The sequence below is a fragment of the Anopheles merus genome, chromosome 3L, assembly GCF_017562075.2.
Source record: "Anopheles merus strain MAF chromosome 3L, AmerM5.1, whole genome shotgun sequence".
Taxonomy (NCBI): domain Eukaryota; kingdom Metazoa; phylum Arthropoda; class Insecta; order Diptera; family Culicidae; genus Anopheles; species Anopheles merus.
The window spans coordinates 27,851,327-27,857,349 of NC_054085.1; the positions used below are offsets into that span (position 1 = coordinate 27,851,327).

General features: G+C 40.2%; 1 non-coding gene across 1 annotated transcript; it reads left to right on the top strand.

Moving 5' to 3' along the window:
* Positions 1-5,515: 5,515 nt before the first annotated feature.
* Trnam-cau lies at positions 5,516-5,587 on the top strand. Its single transcript has one exon. It is a non-coding gene; the product is annotated as a tRNA-Met (tRNA).
* The last annotated feature ends 436 nt before the right edge of the window (positions 5,588-6,023 follow it).

Sequence of the window (6,023 nt, forward strand, 5' to 3'; positions counted from 1 at the left end):
CAGATTATTGTGTTACATAAGAAGAATTAAATCTTGGAAATGGTTCCCCGGCTGGCTGCTCCAATCTTCCAGGCAGCCTGAGCGACATTTTCTTTCCATTCCCTCCGACTGTTCGAAAGACAAAGTCCCTAGAGTCATACTGCATCTTAGCGAGCTCTGTTTGCCCCGTCCATGTGTGCCGTTCCACAATCACGTGGAAATGACTTGAAAGTCCTGTGGGAGCTTTGAGCGCGTATCGCGCTGTGCTCTGTACAGACGGAAGTGGACATTACGTTTGATGCTAATGGAGCTGTGTGTATGTGTGTGTGTGTGTACGTTGGTTCTTGGAGCAGTTCCTGGAATTGAGATACACACACCGAGAAGTCATTTACAGCCAAGGAAGCATTATTTGTTCGCTAAAATGCGAATGTTTCGAACAGAAGCAAAAAGTGCTGCAAATCGACCATCTCTGTGTTTGGATTATGAATTGTTACAACAATTGGTCCGCAAAATGGAATGGGTTTTCAATTTTCTCTTTCAATCCTGGAGGATGGTATGGTTTAAGTTCGGCGAAATGTGACCCATACGAACGGCTAATGGAGAACGTCGTTTTTGTGGAGCTTTTCGTTTGACAAGAACCTTGGTTCGTTTAGTTGGACCCTTGGTTGAGCAATTTGTTATGAATCTAAAAAAAATGTAGAGCCTAAGCAATATGTGATACTCTGATTAATTCTTACACTCAGGAGCGTTTGCCCTGCGACTCACTCTTTGCTGTAAGTTCAGTGCCATTTTTTAATTAGAATAACTTCTTCTGATGTTGTTTTATGAGCTGACTTTGCCAGTCATTGACGATCGGCAAACCGGTCTCGTGAGGTACATTCCTCAGTGGATATGGATACGGCAAACGATTCCAGTCGAGATGCCCACACATCAAGAACCGACACACCATACATCCAAGCATCAGGTGGTGCCCTCCGGTCGGGTGGAGATGAAGTCGCAACAGTAGGCTGACCGAAGGGGAAGCAGAAGAAGCATAACAGGCGATATTTAAACAATTTGAAAATGATTTTAATATGAAAGCATAATATTTGTTTTCTATTATATCTGGCAGAATGCGCACCGTACCTCCGCCTGCCCGTGTCTGCCTCGCTTGCGGGGATCGGGAATCAAAATGTGACATGCCACCTAAAAGCATGAACTCTCCGTTGCCGGGCGCCCGAAGAAGGGAACTTATCCCTGCGTTTCCTGCGCCATCACCGTGCTCCATCATCGTTCGGTAGATTGAAATGATATTCCTTCCCTACCTGGATGGAACCACGTGGTGGTGATGGCATTACGAATTCTGTTACCATTACTTCTTTTTGTTTTTCTTCGCTCGGTTCTGTTTCGAGCGCGTGTCTCGTCCTCGCGGGTCGCGTTCTCGATTTGCTGGCTTCGAGCGATGATGAAGATGATCAGGGAACGGTGGGCTGAACTCTGTTTAACGCTCTTGGTAGTTTAAGCTGGACGAGCTGTATCCATGGCATCCATCCCGACCCGCGTGTGTGTTTGTCAGCTTTTGACAGGCGGATTGGTCCTGCGCCATTTAGACTGGTGGTCTCGTTTGTTGTTGTTGTTGTTGCTGTTGTGTGGGGCTTGCTTCTTTTTGTTCATCGTAGAGCGATCTAAGCTGATCACGACGAGACGATCGCGTCCGACAAATAGCCATTTCATCCTTCATCACCGTCATCGTTGAAGGCATGATACGCTTCTTACCGCGGGACAGCGCGGGAGCTGCCCCTTCTCGCAAGCAGGAGAGCGCCTGACGGATGTTTACCTTCCCGTGTGTCTCACAGCCACTCAGTCAGCTTCCTTTTTTCTTTCTATATTTGTCTTTTTTTTTGTGTGTGAGCATGTTTATCATTTACCTCTTCCTTGGCTTGTTGCTGCATAACCGGACAGAATTGATTTTAGTTGGTTGATGTGTGGAACTTTTTTTTGCTGTTGGAATATATGAAATATGTTTACTAATGTTGCCCAATGGTTTTTTCACTTTCTGTTTTGGAGCTAAGGTGTATTGAACAACAAAAAAATATTAAAAATTAATGCTACACACTATCATTGAATTTGGTAATATCCCCTTTAATACTTTAATTAAAACTTTAATTTTTCTCAAGTCTTGTTGTGGGGAAAAAATTATGAATAATTAGATGAAGTTTAATTAAGGCTCCTTGCAATAACTTCAAAGAAAATTAAACTTCAATATACTGAAAAAATATTCAAAAGTAGAAAAAGAAGATAAGTAATAAAAGACAAAAATAACAAAAAACAACCTTTCTGTGAAAAACATAAAACATAAAACAGCTTAAAAGGCAATCGCGCACGAATAAAACACACTGCCGAACATAACAACTGTACGGGCACGTGATACACATGTTCGATAAACGGCAACAACTTTAACTGTTTCACTAATTGCGCTATTTTTCCACCTTTGCTTCGCATCTTGTCATGCAGCTCAAATTCAAGCGAGAAATGATCCACCGTTTCGATGTTTCGATAAGAAAGCTAGTAAGTGAACGTTTACCACCGAATCAAACCGTTCAAATCTTGTGCAAATCATGCTTCTACCGCACCGATCCGCTTTCGCTACGGCGTGTACGCGTAATGATGACGATGACGTTGATGATTCTGTTCCACTTATCAGCATCTGGGTCGCATCCATCGCGCGCCTATCACTTGTTTGCTGCCAGCGCCCTATCAGTCGGTTCGGGTGAAATGATCTTGAAATTTCATTCTATGTTTTGACAAGTATCATTAATTTCAATACACGTCATCGAAGTGGCTGAAGGAAAAAGTGGCCACTTTCCTCGAGGGGAGGAGAGGCGCAAGTGTTTCCATTATTGGTTTACTGTTTGTGTTCTGACGATCATGACGAAGGATGAGGACGGAACCGAGTGACCAGCTGCAAACGAAGATGTTGCCATTTGTTTGTTTAGAATTTTTTCTTCTGCTGTCTTCTTCGCTTTGTTGTTGCATTGTCTTATCGCTTTCTAAACATAACCTATTTCTGATTAAGCGTTCTCAGCGCGTTCCGTCTAGCAGACGCGAGTCGCACAATGGTGGAATCAATATTCACTTTAGACTCGAACACGAACGTTCGGGGCAAAATGATAGCAGCACCACTTGCGTTGAGTTATTTATTCACACGCTAAAGAATTCAATCTACTGATTTTGGACAATCTGTGGCGTTGATCGCACATAATTCAATCGCAATTCAATTTCATTACCCCCCTCTTGCCCGAGGGTCTTTACCCAGCTCCTGCAATGGACCGGACAATAAAAAGGTGTAGAAAAATGTCCCTAGGGACGGTTCCACTTTTCACACGGTGCTTTCCAACAATACACTTTGGCAAGCTGCTACGGTTGATGTTCTCGGGTGGAATCGATTATTGTAGCCGGTAGATAAATGGTGATGTCAAACCTGAGCCCAAATATGCTGAAATGGTGCTGTGAAAAGTCGATACAGTCGATGGAGATGATTTTTTTATAACTTAAAAGCAGAAAAATCACCTTAAATGTTTCGAAAAAGAACCTTGAAGGGTATTTTCGATGACATGAAGCAATGATTGCATTTTAGAAATAGAAATAATTGCTTTAAAAAAAAATGTACTACATTCGGAACGATACGGTGCTTCTTACCTGTTGTGAATTTCCCAAATCTATTATTTTTCAAAATATGACAAATTAATTTGTATGAAATGGAGGCATAAAACCAAATGGAGTCATAAAACCGACATAAAATAATCTAATTTCAAAATTTTGCTCTATGTAGTGCAGAACGAGAATATTTTCTAGGTTAAAGACACATACGAGTAGTCATTTAGCAGAAATACAATATCAGAAAACATGATTTTATGATTTATCTATTTTTATCTATGCTATGAGCAATTACAGAAAATAATGTCACTAAGTCTATCAGTTGTTCGACAGTAAGGCCTCAAGCAATAATGAAACTCATGATTTCAAACATTATTTTCTAAATAAAGTCGAGACTCAAGAACGTTCTTAGTAAATATTACAGTTTATTGCATTAAAATTAAATCTTATGTTTCAACTTATGCGAAATCTATTTGTTCCTTTTTATGACTGTTTCATTAAGCCTTAACATTCAAATAAATATTCTCTCAAATAATAACAGATAAAAGACTTGAAAAATAATTTAAACTAAAGCCCAAGTGCGAAAACTCGTGACCAGTTATTATCATCCTTTTCTTTATTCCAAATTCTTCAACTTGCAAAAGAATAAAAATATATTTTACAAAAGTATCCAATGTAAGTATTTCATGGTTCACGTGTTTCTACACCCCCTCTTTGGAACCAATGGTAGAAAACCCTTCATCACATCGTATGCAAAAGAGATGATGGCAACAATCTTTGACTTTGATAATCATAAATCACAATTAAAACTTTATTTAAACCCAAAAGCAAACGGCACACCGAGGATCGTACCCAATTTCCTTCTCTTTCATTTTCGTTCCGTTTTCGTTATGGACTGCTCTCAGCTCTCCTTCTAAACACGATCCAAAACACACATTTTAAACGCTGCGAGTCGTATACACACGATCGACAACATTTCACAGACACGCCAGAACACATGGAGCAGAAACCCTGAGAGGGGTAAAGTAGAAGCATAACCCCGATCGGGGAAGGTTCTTATGGGCTGGGCGCACCATAACCCGAAAACAAACAACGACAGAGGTGTTCAGTCACACACACACACACACGCACACTTACACGACAGCTCATCGAATGTGTTCCGCTTCAGTTTTCGGGATGAAATATTGTTTATCTAATTGTTTACATTCTGATAGTGCTTTATAAACCTTCGAAATAGACGTGCGTTTAGGTGGGAACAACAAACTGTTGCCGCCTCGCTTCGGTTGAATGGCCTCTGGCGGCAATGTTTTTGGGACCATTTTTCCGTATTCGACTGGCTGTCGATCGTATGTTAGTACCGGAGCGTCGCTGCCAGTAAACATCTCTTCCGGGCGGATTATCAAACGTTTCCATCGTCAGTCGGCTAAACATTGCAAGGAGATACGTACCGCCGTCGCGATCGATCGAGTAAGGGCGTCGTCTCTGCTGGCTGCTTGCCCCCGCTCGAAGTGTTTATTTGTCCCCGGAAGCAACACGGATCACGGACGGGGTCACGAGGTTAATGCGATAAGCGAAGCGGCATGTTTTGAGTAGTGTATGTAGTTCCCCGATAAGAATGGATCGAAAAGGCAACACACGCTGAAGGCTTCAGTGCAAAGCAGTTTTACTCGATTATTAGAAGCTAATTGAAAACGATGGACCTTGAGGATGGTAAAATAAAAAAAAATGTTTGAGATTTTTTATTCGACGAAAATAATCATACACGTGTCACCAAGTTATGTCTACCATGGGAGTTATGTACTCCATGTTTTGCTGTTACTCCTTTTGCGCTCTATTATGCTATTACGCATTACCCTTAACCAGCGCATCAAATTGGATGTATGCTTGATGATAGATATCAAGCAGAGTGGCGCAGTGGAAGCGTGCTGGGCCCATAACCCAGAGGTCCGTAGATCGAAACTACGCTCTGCTATGTTTGTGAGAGAGGCAAATACAATGGAATATTTTTATACAGGTGAAGCTGGATATGTAATTTACATCTGGTATATGTAATTTACATACATATACATACAGATAAAATTCACGTAATCAGTTACTGAGTAAATAAAGCAAGAATCTAGCATTTATTATTTGTTTACCAATATGTATGGAATAATGAATTATGGATATTGTTTGTATAGTGAAATTATTTAAAAATATTCAACGTATAATGCATGGTTTGTTAATTTTGTCTTAGTTTCCTTTAAGTTTACTGCAAACGTGTTACTTACTTTATTATTTTTCTTTTTTAATTTTTTTTGCAGCATTTACGGGTTTTTTATTATTTTTAATAGATTTATCACCATTTATGTACATTTATTGATTTCGAATATTCTGTTATTATGTTCTATTGTATTAATGTATTATAA